Source organism: Pipistrellus kuhlii, unplaced genomic scaffold (genome assembly GCF_014108245.1).
Source record: "Pipistrellus kuhlii isolate mPipKuh1 unplaced genomic scaffold, mPipKuh1.p scaffold_m20_p_5, whole genome shotgun sequence".
In the NCBI taxonomy this organism is placed as follows: Eukaryota; Metazoa; Chordata; class Mammalia; order Chiroptera; family Vespertilionidae; genus Pipistrellus; species Pipistrellus kuhlii.
The window spans coordinates 6,135,265-6,153,540 of NW_023425551.1; the positions used below are offsets into that span (position 1 = coordinate 6,135,265).

General features: G+C 41.3%; 1 protein-coding gene across 7 annotated transcripts in view; it reads right to left on the minus strand.

Annotated features, from left to right (window-relative positions):
- The window catches only part of TAB2 (TGF-beta activated kinase 1 (MAP3K7) binding protein 2), a 63,065-nt gene extending 45,235 nt beyond the window's left edge, over positions 1–17,830 (minus strand). For 6 of the 7 annotated variants that reach the window (XM_045573085.1, XM_036413242.2, XM_036413241.2 and 3 more), the window contains exon 1: positions 17,412–17,478. The gene's annotated coding sequence lies outside the window, so the exon portion shown is untranslated. Of the gene's footprint in view, positions 1–17,411 lie in introns of all 7 variants that reach the window. The other variant, XM_036413238.2, reaches the window with a different exon arrangement.
- Between the last annotated feature and the right edge of the window lie 446 nt (positions 17,831–18,276).

The window sequence follows — 18,276 nt, forward strand, 5'->3', positions numbered from 1 at the left end:
ATGTGTTCATTGCAGTGTTATTTACAATAGCCAAGATTTGGAAGCAGCCCAACTGTCCATCAGTAGATGAGTGGATAAAACAGCTATGGTACATTTACATAATAAAATACTACTTGTCCGTAAAAGGAACAATATTTTACCCTTTGTGACAGCATGGATGGACCTGGAGAATGTTATGCTAAGTGAAATAAACCAGTCAGAGAAAGGCAAGTACCATATGATTTCATTCATATGTGGAATCTAATGAACAAACAAGCAAAACAGAAACAGACTCATAAACACATAGGACAGGGAGCGGCCAGAATGAATCTTTAAGAAGAAAAGTTACCATCAGTTAACAGTTTAAAGAAAAGCCATATGATTACATTATCAATTAAAGCAGAAAAGGCATTTGACAAAATTCAGTACTCAATCATGATAACAATTCTTAAACTAGAAATAGCTTGTCAACCTAATAAACAGAATCTGCAAAAAACCTACAACTAACATATATTTAATGGTGAAAGACTAATGCATTACTGTAAGATAAGGAACAAGACAAGCTTGTTTGATTTCACAGCTCCTATGACACATAGTACTGGAAATACTAGCCAGAACAGTAAGGCAAGAAAAGGAAATAAAAGGAACATAGAAGGGAAAATACTGTCTCTATTCACAGACACATTAGAAAACATATGGAATCAATAAAACAAACAAACAAACAAACTCCTAGAATAGTTTAGCTTAGCAAGGTCTCAGGATACAGGGTCAACTCACAGAAATCAACCATACTGCCACAAACTGGCAATGAATAACTGAAACAAACAAACAAAAACCCAACACAAGAGCACTTACAATTGCTCCAAAAAAATGTTTTAGGTGTAAATCTTAAAAGATCTCATATATAAGGAAAGATATACTATCTTTTAGTCCATGGATTAAAAAACAAAATAAAAATGTCAATTTCCCAATTGAACTATGGTTCTAATGCAGTTCCTACCAAAATCCCAGCAGGATTATTTTGTAGACTCGAAACTTTACATGACAAGGAGTTGGAACAGCTAAAACAATTCTGAATAAGGAGAATTAAGTTAGACAAATTTACTACCTGACTGTTAGACTTACTATACAGCTACAGTAAGAAAGATAGTTACACTTCCTGATGGAGGGATAGCCTCAAAGATCACTGGAATAGAACAGAGAGTTCAGAAATAGATTCTCGCAAGTACAGTCATCTGATTTTTGACAAAAGTGCAAATGCAATTGAAAGGAGGAAAGATAATTTTTTAAAACTGACTATTAAAGAGGGTAAGAGGGAAAGGGGGAGAAGAAAAGAGGGAGGGAGAGAGAGAGGGAGAGAGAGACAGAAACATTGATGTGAAAACAAAACATTGATTGGGTGCTTCCTGCATAATGCCTACCAGGGATGGAACCTGCAACCTGGGCATGTACCCTGACTGGGAAACAAACCAGCAACTTTTTGGTACACAGGACGATGGCCAATTAACTGTGCCACACTGGCCAGGACATGGAGAAAGAATATTTTTTTCAACAGATGGTGTAGAAACAACTGGACATCCTTAGACAAAAAATAAACTTCAATCTAAACTTTGCATTTTTAAAAAATATATTTTTGATTTTTGTACAGAGAGGGAGAGAGAGGGATAGAGAGCTAGAAACATCGATGAGAAAGCATCATCGATCAGCTGCCTCTTGCACACCCCCTACTGGGGATGTGCCAGCAACCACAGTACATGCCCTTGACTAGGATCGCACCCGGGACCTTTCAGTCCATAGGCCGATGCTCTGTCCACTGAGCCAAGCCATGTAAAAACTCGAGGCCTGGTATATGAAATTTGTGCACAGATAGGGTCCCTAGGTCTAGCCAGCAATCAGGGCCAATCTGGGCCTGCCTTTCCCTGGCTGCCAACTGGAGCCTTTCTTCATTCTGCACCTCTCCTTGGTGGTCAGTGCAAGCCATCATAGTGAGTGGCCGAACTCCCAATTGGTCAACCCTCTGAGGGGACAATTGGCATATTAGCCTTTTATTATATAGAATTAAGTCAAATGGATTATAGGATTATGTATGCAAAATATAAAGCTTTTAGAAGAAAACAGTAGGAAGTTTTTTGGGATCTCAGATAAGCAAAGAATTCACAGACTTGACAACAAAGGCACAATCTATAAAAGCAAAAGTGGATAAATTATATTTCACCAAAATTATTATTTTTTATTTGCTCTGCAAAAGCCACTGTTAAGAGAAAGATAAACTGCAGACCATGAGAAAATACTTACAAATCACATACTCAAAAAAGGACTTGTATCCAGAATATGTAAAGAATTCACTAAATTCAACAATAAGTCAATAATCTCATTAGAATATGAGCAAAAGACTTGAACAGACATTCACCACAAAGGACATATAGATCAAAGCACACGAGTATATGCTCAACATCATTAGCCATTAGGGAAATGCAAATTAATGGTACAATGAGATGTCACTGCATACTCTTAGAATCACTGAAATAAAAAAATAAATAATACCAAATGCTGGCAAGGATGCAGAGAAACTGAATCTCATATATATTGGTGGGAATGTAAAATGATGCAGCTGCTCTGGATGGTAGCTTCTTATAAAGTTAAACATATACTTATCACACAACCCAGCAATGCACTCCTGAGAACTTATTCTAGAGAGATAAAAATGTATTTTCACATAAAAACCTGTACAAAACTATTCACAGCATTTTTATTTTTATCACTCCAAACTGGAAACCGAAAAGTCCTTCAGTAAGTCAATGATTAAACAAACTGTAGTACAGCCATCCAATGGTATACTTCTTAGCATTAAAATAAAGGAACTATTGATACACACAACATAGGATGGATTTTAAGGACATAATATTGAGTGAAATAAACCAACGATAACAATGTATAATTCCATTAATGTGAGTACTAAAATTATAGTGACAGATCAGTGCTTGACAGAGGTTAAGGTGTGGGAAAGGTCTGACTATATATAGATGGTCCCTGACTTACCATAGTTCAACTTATCCATGGTGCAAAAGCAATACGCATTCAGTAAAAAATGTACTTCAAATTTTGAATTTTGATCTTTTCTCAGGCTAGTGATATTCAGTAGGCACTCTCTCATGATGCTGGTCAGTGGCAGCGAGCTGCAGCTCCCCATCATCCTCAAGAACACTAGGTCAAGCAACCAATGTTCTAAGGTGTTACGTGTTGCCAGCAGCATTTTTTTTTTTAAATATATTTTTATTGATTTTACACAGAGAGGAATTGAGAGGGACAGAGAGTCAGAAACGTCGATGAGAGAGAGACATCAACCAGCTGCCTCCTGCACACCCCCCACCGGGGATGTGCCCGCAACCAAGGCACATGCCCCTGACCGGAATCGAACCCGGGACCCTTCAGTCCGCAGGCCGACGCTCTATCCACTGAACCAAACCGGTCCCGGCAACCAGCAGCATTTTGAACATTGTGTTTTTACTTCCCATCATGTCCACAAAATGCCCATATCTTTGACTCTTCCTTCTGATAAAAAGAGGAAGGCAATTACTCTTGAGATGAACTGCCCAACTGTAGGTTAACGTAATGTGTTCTAAGCACGTTCAAGATAGGCTAGGCTAAGCTTTGATGTTGGTACGTTTTCGACTTAATGGTATTTTCAACTTATGATGGGTTTATTGGGACAGAACCCGATTGTAAGCTGAGAAACATCTATATAGCGGTAACACAAAGAAATGTCTTTGTGGTGATGAATAGTTCTAGTTCTGTATCCTGACTGTGATGGTTACACGAATCTATACACACAATAAATGATATAAAACTATACATACACAATGACCAAAAAACAAATCATCATGTTATAAGGCTTAAAACTCTTCAGTGGCTTCCGATCTCATCTTGAATAAAATCTAAAGTCCTTACTACAATCTAAAGATGCCACATGAAAAGCACATATCCAAATGTCATCTTCCCTTCTCCCTGTCTCAGCTCCAACTACACTGGCCTTCTAGCTCTTGGAACTTTGCAAGCATGCTCCACCTACAGGCCTTTGCATTTGTTGTCGCCTCCATCTGGAAACCTTTCCTTGATTACTTCAAGTACTTGTTCAAATCTCACCTAATCAGAGAAGTTTTCCCCATCTCACACCATATGAAGTGATGTCTTCTTCCTCTTTTTCTCTCCAAAGAAATCTTAAAATCAGCAAACAGAACTCAAACATCTTCCTTACCTGTTACTCTTCCCTGGTATGCTTTTGTATTGGTGAATGGCAGCACTCAAGCCAGGGCATGTGAAATCCTTACCTTGTTTTACTTAATACTACTCATTATTGGCTTCTCAATTCATCACCTACTCTTGTACTTAATCACAGGCCTAATTCAGCTCCTTATCAACTTTCAAATATCTCTCTCTCTCCCACGACTAGTTTCTTCTAAAACTAGAGGCTCAGTGCATGGATTCATGCACCAGTTGGGTCCCTCGGCCTGGCATTGGCCTCTTGCAATCTGGGACCCCTCAGATGTTGGACTGCTGGTTTTGGCCTGATCCCTGTAGGCCAGGCTGAGGAACCCCACTGGTTCATGAATCTATGCACTGGGCCTCTAGCAGGCATGTAAGATCTTTGGTTAACCTCTTCTTGCCTGCTCCCTTCCCCCTAAGATTCATCAGTCTGTTCCATGTTTCCATGCCTGTGCTTTGAGGGTCTGCCCCACTGGTGGTCAGTGTGCGACATAGCTACTGATCAAATAGTCGTTTAGGCTTTTATTCATATATTAGAGGTCCGGTGCACAAAATTTATGCATGGGAGGAGGGTTACCCTCAGCCCAGCCCGCACCCTCTCCAATCTGGGATGCGTTGGGGGATGTCTGACTGCCGGTTTAGGCTTGATCCCAGGGATAGGGCCTAAAATGGCAGTCAGACATCCCTCTCAGAATCTGGGACTGTTAGCTCCTAACTGCTCACCTGCCTGCCTGCCTGATCACCCCTAACCTTCTCTGCTTGCACCTGATCACCCCTAACCTTCTCTGCTTGCTGGCCTGGTTGCCACTAACTGCATCCTCCCCCCCACCCCCCTCCACACACACGCTGGCCTGGTTGCCCCTCACTGCCCACCTCTGCCGATTTGGTCACCTCCAACTGCCCCCTGCCTGGCTGCCCCTCATGCCCCCCCCCCCCCCCCCCGACTCTGGCCAGTCTGGTCACCTCCAACTGCCCCCCCTCTCCCAGCCTGGTCACCCCTCACTGGCCCCCCTCCCCCAGCCTGATCACCCCACACAGCCTGCTGTTTGGTTGTTTGGTCATCCCTCACTAACCCCCCTGCAGCCTTGTTGCCCCATGCGGCCTGCTGTTCGGTTGTTACTGAGGGCGTCCTGGCAAATTTGCATATTACCCTTTTATTAGTATAGATTCTCTACAATGCAGCCAAGAAATCTTTCTAGTTAAGCACTTGCCTTCCATCAAATCTACTTTACAAAGCATGTAAGTATAATTTTTCACCTCACTTCCTATTTACCCAGTGCTAGTGCCTAATGTGCTGTGGAACTACTCAGTTATTGAATACACGTGGACTTTCCTTCATGTATGTTGTTCTCTCTAACTGAAAGGCTTTTCTTCTCCCAACTTGTACTTCTATTTGACACACATTCAGATTGCCACTTTCCTCTGAAGACTTCCTTCTCATCTCCCTTTATCCCTTCCTAAGCCAGACATTCCCTCCTATAGATTCCTGAAGTGTTCAATGTTTAACCCTGTCATTGCATTTGTTACAGCAAAGCATACTAGTTTGCAAGTCTGTTAAGGGCAAGAATTTTACTCATCTCTCTATCTTGTCACCTAGCAAAGTACCTGGCACACAGTAGGAACTCAAAACTACTGGATTAGTGAATTAGATGGACAAATAAAAACGCAGAGATGAAATATAGAGAAAGAATGAGTCAGGCAAGATTTCCTGAGTTAGCCACCTATTTTTCATAGGTGTGTCAAAGAAGGCGTATGAAACAAACTCTATGGAGTTTCTTGCTAGTCTTTTGATCATGTGATATCCTATAAAAGTTGAAGTACTAATCCTGTGGTTTGGCTTGGCTAAGATCACAAGTTCAATTTTCCCATGAACCAGTTACCTTCCCCCCAAAGTACTTATTGTTCCACTGGCAGAGCTTCAGCAACTGCTCTGAACAATCGTCCTATAAATTCATGCCATTGTTCATGAAGGAAAATCTCATGAAGAGAAGGAGGATGTCTCATTCAGCCCAACCAATCACCTCAGCTAGAAAAATCTCAAAGAAAAAACCTGAAAGAAAAAGCAAGGTCAACCAATACATGCCAATACATTTTTATATGTAAAAAATATTATCATCTATGTGGAAATAGGAATTTTTTGAAACCCGTTTCCATGTTTATTTTTCCATTTCTTCAGAAAATCATCATAAAGTGGCAAACAGTACTTAGTCAAGTACAGTTCAGGTACATGTTAGTCAAAAGGTAAAGAGCAAGTTACGTTCAATGCAATTAAGTAACAAATATTGGGGAATTTAGCACTATATCCCCTTTGAATGTAAACACAGAAATAGAAAAGAGTATTGTTGAAATAATAGAAAAAATATTAATTAGCAACTTAAAACAGAAAAAGTCCAAGGTTATTTTATACAGATAAAGTGCCACAAGTTTTATAGTACATTTAACTCATATTTGAAGTGTTTTCAAAATCTGATCTGTGCCAATTTTCAAGTGCTTAAAATACAAATAATTATGGTTGTAGACTACTTCCAAATTGAAAGTAGGTTTTTTCCCACAGGAATGGGTAAGAAAAATACAAAGAATTAATAATAATTTGCATGTTTACTTTGTGATTAAAAAAACAACAGTGATGTTTTATTTCACCCTTGGTCTAAATAGTTCCAGCAAATTAGACAGTATAGAAATTATTTCTTTTTCATTCTATCTGTTAAGGAAAAATGAATTGAATAAATATCCTGAGCAAAAACTGTCTAACAAAGCAAAATTCCAATGAAATTACTTCCTATTATTTAAGTTATATATGTCTAATATAACTAGACCTAGAATTCACCTTGTCCTATTTGAAAGACTGAACTTCTAAAAATTAAGCTTTACTAAATAGGTGCTAAAAAATGAAGCTAATATAAATTACAGTAAAGAAAAGCTGTAGCACAGGTTACCACAGAATATATTTTACATTTTGACTAGTACTTATTGATGTCTACCTATAGGTTCCAGATAAGTACGGTACTGTACTAGCTAACATATGAAATACAGACAATGTAGTTCAAACTACCAGGCAGAGTAGGTGTTACTGTACAAATGTATTTTTTCTAAAGGAAAGTCCTAGGTTCAAAAAGTTTGAATGATTAACCTATGACCTCATAGCTACTAGTATAGTTATTAATAGAATTCATTTGAACTTCGGTTCATCATACTTTAAAACCCTGATATGAATTATCACACCTCACTGACTCCCAACATGGTAAAATTAAGATATTTAAAGGAGTGGAGGTCGACAAGCTGACAGAGACCAACTCAAAAGCAGTATTTTCCTTAGTTGTTAAGAAAATTAAAATCAAGTAGGCTCCCTTCTACTCCTTCTCTCCAGTTCATATCAGAATTGTTGTTCTTGTTAATTTATCTGACTAAACAAAACTTGTGTGTGAGAACCATGTTTTGCAAGGTCAAGATGCTGATTTCAAATTTTTGTTTATATTAGCAAGTATTTTCTCTCATTGATAGGGAATGGAAAATCTTTCCATCAATTACTATTGGCTCTATACTGATGAAACAAGCAATATCCTTGGTCTGCCTGAATGGCAAATTGACAGGAACAAACTTGTGATGTGCTTAATTCTGCTAATACTAAAAAGGTTAACATTAAGATATTAAAGGTCAAAAAACATTTTCCTTAATATAAATGTTACAGTAAAACTTAAGGTAAAACTCAAAATAATAGTATTATTTAATAATTCAGATGAAAGTATAGTTAATATAGGGAATAAGTGGAACTAACTAACTGAATATTACTTTCACACACTTTGTTGTTGTTGCAATAATTCATTCTCCCAGAACCTATGTCTTCTGCGCTAAGCAGGCAAGTTAAATGGACAAAATTACCCCCCAGAAACTTTCAAGTTTTTAATGGTAGCACTAATTCCTGTAATATACCCAAAAATATGGCATTGCTTCTGACCTACTGTTTTGTTTTAGCAAGGTCGAATGTGGGGACTGGTTACAGGGATCACACATATTCTTTAATGTATTAGTTCTTTTGAATTATTTTATGAATAATAATCAGCATTTATATATTCCCACCATAATCTGTTAAGTTCTATAAATCTTATTACTCTTGCTTCTCCTGTCTCTCTCTACAGGACCTTTCCTAATTTATTACCCCGTTTCCCCGAAAATAAGACAGTGTCTTATATTAATTTTTGCTCCCAAAGTTGCGCTAGATCTTATTTTCAGGGGATGTCTTATTTTTCCATGCGCTAGGTCTTATTTTCGGGGAAACACGGGTATTTGGCTTCTGTGGCTTGTACTAGGACTGTTTTTGTTTTTCTTCTTAAGTGAAACAAGATTGCCATTTTCTTTAACAAAATACTACAAATTCTTAAAATGCCATCCGTTATCTATGCTGTACCTGTTTGTGGATAAATCAGACTCTCTTTCTGAAGCCATTCAAACTAATACTCAGCAGTAGTATACTTTTCTAGTGGACGGCTGTTATACAATAGTTCAAAACAAGCAAATAACTCACAAGAGCATCAAAATACTCAATTGTATGTTTTTCTGTCTCACTTTCAAAATAGTATTGTGTCACATCAAATTTGAATAAAAAACAATTTGTCCTATACATATTTGTGGATATTTCTTTAAAGCCAGGAAGTATCCTATATAATAAAAGCCCAGCGACCAAATGGTGGAACCACCAGAACGACTGGTTGACCAGTCGCTATGACGTAGCTGCCCCCTGGTGGTCAGTGCACTCCCACAGCTAGAGCACCGCTCAGCTGACTGGGCCCAGAGCTGCTCCACTGACCAGGATGTGACGCTCCCACAGTTGGCCAATCCCCACAGGCCACGCCCCCGACCAGTGCACAAATCCTGTGCACTAGACCTCTAGTTTTGTATAAATGACTAAAGGTCTTAGAACTTAGGGAAGCATTAAGTTTTAGAAAAGCTAAAATTATTCATTAGGCAGAGGATAATTTGCCACTAAACAAGAAAAGCTGACTGGTGCTAAGATTTAAACATCTAAAAAAATGGGTTACTGTTAAAAAGGGTGAGGTGGGATGTTTTCCTTTTTCTGTGAAAACACATCATAGCAATATAATAAAACTAGTGACCTGGGGCACAAATTCATGAACATAGAAAAGAAATTAATTACAAGGTGGCCAGAAGAGCGGGACTGGATGAGAAGGGCTGGACATGCCCTGGAGCCAACCTCCCTCGGCCCCTCCCCAGTGTCTACGGAGTGAGTGGGGTCACTCCAGCAGTGGGGTCCCTCGGCCTGGCCTGTGGGGATCGGCCTGAAACCGGCTCTCCTCTGATATCTCGCTAGTGGTCGGGAAGTGTGAAAGGGCACTCTGCAAAGCTGCCATCATTCAGGGTGTGGAAATCAAACGCAAATGTGCTATAAACCAGATTCGGGGCCGACAGTGCCCCAGCAACATCACCACCCAGGCTGAAGGTGGAATCACACAGCCCCGTGAGGAATCAGCCTCCCTCCTCTCTGGTTTTGGGGTGTGTCACCTGAGAACCGCTGCTGCCGTCATTGCAGCTCGGCAGCTCCTATGTGGAGTGTCTGCCCCCTGGTGGTCAGTGCACATCATAGAGACCGGTCAGAGAGTGGGAGGGACACTTGCAGAAAGATTACGTAAACGTTGCTCTGCAAACACTTTCCAATCGTTTACAAGCAAATAGATGACTGAACCTGGTTGGTGTGGCTGAGTGGTTGAGTGTCCACCCATGAACCAGGGTTTGATTCCTGGTTTTGGGCTCCATTCCTGGTGGGGGATATGAGGGAGGTAGCCAAGCCAATGATTCTTTCTCATCACTGATGTTTCTCTCTCTCTCTGAAAAAAAAAAAAAGAATTATATATAAACTGGTTAATAATGGAGTTACATGTATGTTGATATGTATGCAATTTGATATGTATGCTATTTTGTTGTATTGACAACAAGCTTCAAAACTTCATATGTCAAATTTGCTGAAGGTGTTAACATCATAGATATTTTTACACTTAAAAATGTCGAATTTCGTGCCAAAAAAAAAAAACATTTGCAGGAAGTTATAATTAATTACTTTATTTTGAAGAAAAGTGTTGCTGAATACTTTGGCAAGCTCATGGTGAACATGCTCCATCTCAAGATACTTGTGACCGCTGGTTTAAACGCTTAAGTGATGATTTTGATGTGAAAGACAAAGAATGTACAGGTCAATCAAGAAAGTTTGAAGACCAATAATTATAAGCATTATTGGAGGAAGTTGTGTGTCAAACTCAAACAAAAAACAAACAAAAAAAAACTTGCAGAAAGATTACGTAAACGTTGCTCTGCAAACACTTTCCAATCGTTTACAAGCAATGGGAAAGATTTTAAAGGAAGTAAAATAGGTGTCACATCAACTGAATGGAAGACAAATGGAAAATTGAAAAGTCATAAGTAAAATGTTGCTTAAACAGCAAGAAAGAATTTTTTGCATCCAATGTGATTGGCGATGAAAAGTTATTTTGAAAATCCCAAACGCACAAAATCATGAATTGATCCAGGTCAACCATTAACATCTACTGCAAGGCCAAATCGCTTTGGAAAGAAGATAATGCTCTGCGTTTGGTGGGATCAGGAAGGTGTGGTGCATTATGAGCTTTTAAAACCAGGTGACACCATTACTACTGACCGCTACCGACAACAAATAATCAATTTGAACCACGCTTTGATTGTGAAACAACCAGAATGGGCCAGAAGACACGCAAAGTAATTTTGCTTCATGATGATGCACCATCACACACTTCAAAACCAGTTAAAGACACGTTAAAAGATCTTGCCTGGGAAGTATTAACCCACCCGTTGTATTCACCAGACCTTGCTCCTTCAGATCACCACTTGTTCCGATCGATGGTACATGCACTTTCTGAGCAGCACTTCAAAGTTTACGAAGGAGTGAAAAACAGGGTCTCTGAATAGTTTGCCTCAAAACAAGAAAAGTTCTATTGGGAGGGTATCCACAAATTACCTGAAAGATGGGGAAAATGTGTAGCTAGCGTTGGATATTACTTTGAATAAAGCAATTTCGATGTTTCTCTTGAAATTGTCGTGTTTTCTTTGATTACAAAATCTGCTATTATAATCGGTACACCTAATATATATAGATAAAATTGTCTTTTAGCAACAAAGAGCACATAATTATACACGAATTTTTTTTCAACTTTCCTTTTTAAAACTGCTATTCACTTTAATTTCAACAACTTACAGAAAATAAATTAACAAATACTAATCTAGCTTCAAATAACTGATTTCTTCTTTTTAATTTCTAGGATAGTTTTCAAATTTTTGGCTAGATTAAAAAAACGGCATTCAGAAGATTTTGCATGACCTCTTAGCCTGTGCTTAAAATTTGAGATTCCAAGACATGTCTGTACCACACACTTTCAGACACAGAAGGTGCTTACTACCAAAGGAAAACTATCACACAGCTCTGGACTATATGCCAGGAGCTGAAGATATGGTGAAGTCATGATGGAAAGAAAATCAAACACGGTCTGTCCTGGAGAAATTCAATTTTGATTGCCCAATAAAAAAATGAAAATCAATTGCAGTTTGATTGCCTATTCCACTCTTTCCTCAAGAAACTCATTCACATTATTTTATCTTTATAAAAAAATTTTTTTTAATACTTTGTAAATTCTTTGCATTCTCTTTTCACACAATAAAGGACTAATAAATATGACAATAGCAAACATTTACTGAATATTTACAATATGCCAGGCACTGTATTAAACCTTTCACAAGTTTTTCCATGAATTAGAATCTTAGACAATATTTACACCTACTTGTTAAAATGCTGAGATGGCCTAACTCATCAACCTATGTATCACAATGTTTCTTCACCAGAAAAGGAAGACAGCAAGTTTACTCCTGATAACATGTTGACTAGCTAACTTGTATATATAGACTCCCCAGAAAGTACTAGTGACTATAAATTACAGTTGCATTTTAATAAACCTTATATACTATCAGGCATGACTGCTTTCATTGTTTAAATCAAATGCACATTAAACAATGTCCTATACAGTACTAAGAGAATTTGGAAGGGTCACCAACTTCAATTATTTTTATAGAACTCCAGATAGGCAGTATACAAAAAGTTGCAACTTACCGAACCCCTTCTATGTTATATAATTTACATAAAATGTATAATTTATCCTCACAACACCCTTATAGATATTGTAAGTCATTTTACAGAAAAGAAAATAAGCTCAGAGAAGCTAAGGAAGACATTGTTATTGGCCCCAAATCACAAAACTAATAGGTGGCTCCCTGGATAGTAGACTCCAAATTTTCTACTGAGTCAGAAAGCAGATTTCTGAAGTACTAACAATAGGAAATTGATATTAATTAAAACTGTAACTCTTAAGTACAAACATAATTGTGTTCCCAAGTTATAAAGTGCATTTTCAGTCAAAGATAAAATTTATGTATAGGATTGTTTTTGTTTTTGAAAGCAAGGATATCCATTACATAGGGTTTTAAAATATAAATATATACACAATATAAAATTATTGTTGAGTTCAGAGAGGAAGGGGAAGGAGAGAGAAGGGGAGAGAGAGAGAGAGAGAGAGAGAGAGAGAGAGAGGAGAGAAACATCAATGAGGAAGAAAGAATCATTGATCAGCTGCCTCCTGCACGTCCTCACTAGGGACTGAGCCTGCAATCCAGGCATGTGCCCTGACCAGAAATCCAACCCTGACCTCCTGGTTCATTGGTCCATGCTCAACCATTGAGAAATAAAGGCTGGGCCATTACACAATTTTTAAAAGAACAAATAGGCTATATCCATTCCCTAAACCCCTTTTCTGTTTTATTTTTCTCCACAGTATTTTTTTCTCCCAGACACACTTCCACTACTAAAATGTAAACTATATGACGACAGAAGTTTTGTCTATTAATATCCATTGCTGTATTTCCAGCATCTCAAAGGTCCTTGGCACATAGTAAGTGTTCAATAAATATTTGTGCAATAAATGAAAGCTGGATACTCAATAGGCATTCAATAGTTATTAATTTCTTTCTTTTATTATGTAGGAAACACTAAAAAGGTTAACATTAAGATAAAATTTCAAAAGAAATTTGCCACTCTTTTAATACCAAATTCTGAACTGGAATAGATAATTAAGAATAAAATCTTATTAAAGTTTTACATTAAGAAGGATAGGCAAGTCAGAAATACACATTCAGCAAAGCCTCATTTATCAAGCATTGTCAGGAGAGAAGAGGATCTACTAAAAAATATTTCAAACGAATGCACTTTTAAGTGCCAAGACTTTAATCAATTTTCATAGGGATAATCCTATATAATAAAGAGCTAATATGGTAATTAGTCCAAATAGCAGAATGACCATCGGGAAGATTTTCTGGATGAAGCTGGGGTTGCGAGGGCTGAGCCCCTTACACAAATTTTGTGCGTTGGGCCTCTAGTGTACGTGTGTATACACACACACACACACACACACACACACACACACGTATATACCTACAATTTCATTTTGTGGCAATTCTGACTTGGATATCCTTCTGAAACATTAAGTTGTTAGCAGTGCTTTTAACAGTAGCTCACTCATTTTCTGAGGATTAAAAAACTAGAATCTAAGCATATTCTGAAATATGAGTCAATAAAAATCCAAATGAAAAGTCTAAGAGAAAAGCATAACTTTAACGTAGCTGGCTAGAAGTAGTACTTACAACTAAAAATATTATTCTAAGGGATAGAATATTTTTCCAAAGAAATACAGCCATTCTTAATCTGACTATCAAGATAATCAAGTTTAGTGGCTAAAGAGGATGTAAAAAGTACATTCAATACATACTAGCCTAAGAGTAAATTTACTCAGGCTCATTAGCGCTTCCTGATAAAGCAAGTGTCCTTGATTTTTTAGGATCAAAGTCATAAGATGAAATGTTAAAACACAGTATTTTGGAAATATGAGCCAGAGGTAAATAAGTATGAATATACATATACTCAAATTTCACACAATTTATTGTCCCCAAATCCCTACCATCTTAATACAGAGGATTTAAAATAAATTATATAGTCAGAGTCTATCAAAAGATCACAGCAAATCTCCTTAGTACAGTTCAGTACAGTATGATCACTTTCCTATGCTTGGCAGCCACCACTACCTACATCTCCAAATTCCTAGCTGTTGGGAGCCATCAGAGTTGATACAAGCAACTCCGTCTTAGAAAATACAACTCCATCTTGGAATTAAGTTTCTAGTTCCTCCTAGCATTCGAGGCTTGATCAGAACCCTGTCTTGCCTCCATTTCTCCTGTCCTCCCTCATTCCCTTCCAGGTGTCTCCTCGCTCCCACGTTGCTGTCCCGCTGGCTGGGACACCTAGCTGCATAAAACTTTATCTAATCCTCTAGTACCTTACCCCCATCTTCTCCTTCTTACTATTTTGCCCCAATTATCACATTTGCCTCTGTTATTACCTCATTATCCTTCTATTTTAGAGAGTCCCAATTTTTGATGACTCAAAAAAAGAGAATATAAATGAAATAAGGGAAAAAGGCTACTATTGTACTTCTCTGGATCATGGGAGCCTAGACAGGTAGAGATATAATGGAAGTGAAGCCATTCTGAATTATACTTTTATTTATGAACTTTACATATTATAAAGTCATCAAGTACTTTTTTCCAAAATATCTTAAGGCAAAAATTTCCCTTTATAGTATGTTGATGATCATTAAAAAGATCAACTGTTTTAGAAAATTCAGACATTTCCACAGGTTTTTTTTTGCATGAAACTCACAGTCTACAATACACCTATTTTTCAAAGTGTAGTATGTTCATAGACATGTACATACATTTCATCCTAAAGAGTATTTTAAGAATTTTCCTTACAGAAAAAACTACAGAAGTTAGAATAAACTTTTACTTCTATCAAGACATGCAAGACCAATCATGTTAAGACACTTACCCAAGTATAATGTGCTACAAAGACAAGAAGCAATACTCAATAATGACATAATTGGGGGTCTGGGTAGTAATACCTACTTAACTCTACAGAGTTTAAAAGCCCCCTCATCTCATTAGGGGTAATAACTGGTATGCAAGTTTTAAACAATATCCTTAGCTGAAGGCAAGCACTTCTTTCCACTAAAAAGAGGACCAAACATAAGTACTATTTCAATCAAATGAGATTGAGCCAGGTTAAAATTATACTTCAGGAAATCTGTAATATATGAGAGTCTGACTCTTTCCCACTTCTTAATGAGTAACAAAAGCACAGGTTTTACTAAGTGACAATTCACTAAAGAGAGTTGTGTCTGTCTTTTCATAATACTTTAAAACTCAGGAAAAGTTATTCCATGCATCCAAGAGAAAACTGAAATAATGGAGTATATTCATTGGATGACTTATCTAATTAACACATTAAACTTTCAGTTGATTCTTTAAAGATTTAAATCTTAAGCACCTTCTATTAAAAACTGAGTAGATTTTAAGGGGGGAAAAACCCCAACAGAAGTTCTGAATCACTGGAATTTTTAGTCTATTTCCTGTTAACACACTGATAGTAACATCATTCAATATATTTGTCCCACACACGTTTTTTAAAAGCTTTAGGATCCTTTTAAAACTAGCTTGGCCCTAATTTAATTTGTAGCTCATTTATCTGACAATTCCATTGTTCCTCATTTATATGCTCAGCCAAGACATACAGTAAGATGAAAAGCATGTCTTCCTTTATTAAAGAATGCAAAATCTAAAGTCTCAAGCTGTCAACAGTTAAAATCAATCACGACTTCATTGTTATAAAAAAGTTTAAAGGTATTTTTTTTTTTAAAAGATGCCAATACTCTGCTACTGTCTGAGGAGGAGTAGTAGTATAAAAACTGAAAACAAAAATTCTATTCCATGCCCACCAAAATTCCCGGCCACATCTGAAACTGCATAATGAGCAACGTACTCTTCTGAGTGAGCTCAAGCACGAATGCATTCCTTTTGCAAAATATGAATCAACCTCATCCTAAGACTCGACACTTTGACAAACTTACCCGAAACAGACAAAATGGATGCAAAACGCCACTGCCCCTCTGCTGTCTCGAATATAACCTTAGTGTCCAAAAACTTTCCAATGAATAAAAGGCGATGGAAACAGCCTGGCCACCGGGGACCTGAATCTTATGAATGTGAGACCCCTGAGAAGCTGCACGCCACCCCCCCTACCCCTTCCCCAACAGCTCTCCTGGAAACCTCTCTTATCAGAAACATTTGAAGAATTTCTCCACAACAATTAAGCTGACTTGAAGAACGGGAACCTAACATCTCAAATAGACTATATATGGAGTGAAACGTGGCCAAACACACACATACATACACCGCGCGCCCGCTCTGACACTTGGGTCTGCCACTCTGCCCGGGCCACCCCGCAGCATCAGCAACCGAAAGATCCACCTGTCACCTGCCCTGCACTGCCCCCCCCACCCCCCTGCCTGCCTGCCTGCCGCGGGCACGAGGGGAGGGTCTGACTCTGATCGCACAGAAAACCAGGGTTATCTTGTGCAATCGAGGGGTGAGGGTGGGGGCATGATCCCAGCTGGGCTTGCTCCCCACCTCAAGGCTCGCAGGCAACCAGCCTTGCAAAGGGAACGACCTTCTCCCCGCAGACCCCCCACGGCACCCTCTCGGTCTCTCCCCGCAACCCCTGGCCTGTAGGTCATCTGTATCCGGGTGGCTCCCCCAAAAGCTTGCGGGCCCTACGGCTCACACTTGCCTGAGGGGGATGGGCTTGTGGAGGGGGGACCCTGGGGCGGCAGGGGCCCACCCCACCCCTGGCACCCTCCCCCACCCGGGCCCTCCCCGGCGACGACTCCAATGAGCCTCCCCCTCCCCCTCCGCTCAGACCGCCGAGGGCCCAGGCCCGGCCGATGCTCCCCACCCCCAGCCGGTCTAGGGACTTGGGGGGCGGAGGGGGGGCTCCCTCTCTGCCTCACCAACCCGGGGTTAGGAGGGAAGGAGGCGGAGGGAGGAAGAGCGAGAGGAAGGAGCGGGCGCCCGCCCGCAGGGGCCTTGCGAGTCCGCGGCGCCCCGGGGCCAGACGGAGGGGGGTTTGCAGGGAGCGGAGGGGGGAACCGAGCCGCGGGGACCCCGCCGAGGGCCCGGCAGCGCTGTCCGCTTACCCTTCGCCGCCGCTTCCCCCTCCTCCTCCTCCTCGGCCGCCGCCGCCGCCGCCTCTCCCACTAGGGCAGCCGTCTCCACCGCCGCCGCCGCCGCCGCCTCCACCACGGCCGCCGCCAGCGCCGCCGCCGCCGCCGATTCCGCCCGGCAGGGGGGACCCCGCAGCCCGCCCGCCCGCCCGCCCTCCCCGCTCAGCCGCTCCGATCGGCCGCCGCCGCCGCCGCCGCCAACTCTCTCCGGCCGCCGCCGCCGCCGCCGCCGCTCGTGGCTGAGGGGGAGGGGAGGGGGTCGGGCTGGGTCGCCCCGCCGGCGGCCGCCGCCGATCCGAGACGCTGGCTGGGTGGCGCCGCCGCCGCCGCTCCGGTCCCGGTGCCTCGGCTCGGCTCGCGCGGCCTCCCTACCTCCCGCTGCCCCCACCCCCTGCGCGCTCGCCGCCCTCCCCCCACCCCCCCAGCGCTCGCTCGCTCGCTCGCTCGCTCTCGCCGCGGTCCGGCCAGCCCAGCGCGAATCAAAATACTGCCACACAATATGGCGGCGCGGCCGGCGGCAAACACCGCGAGATCTGCGGCCGCGGCCGAGGCGGCGGCTGTGACGAGGCGCCCCCCCCCTCCCCCCGGCCCCGGCGGGCGGCGGCGGCGGGGCGCGGGGCGGGGAGCGGCGGGCGCGGCGGGCGGGCGGCGGCGGCGGCGCGGGGGATGCTCTCTCCCCGCCCCGGCCGCGAGGCTCCGCGCCCGCCCGGCGGAGGCTGCGGGGAGGACGCGGCCTCGCGGGCCGCCGCCGCCGCCGGGGCCGTGCGGGAGGAGGCCCGGGACCCCGGCGCGCTTCTTACACGTTTTCAGTGTCGGGGTCGCCGCCGCACGTCCTCGC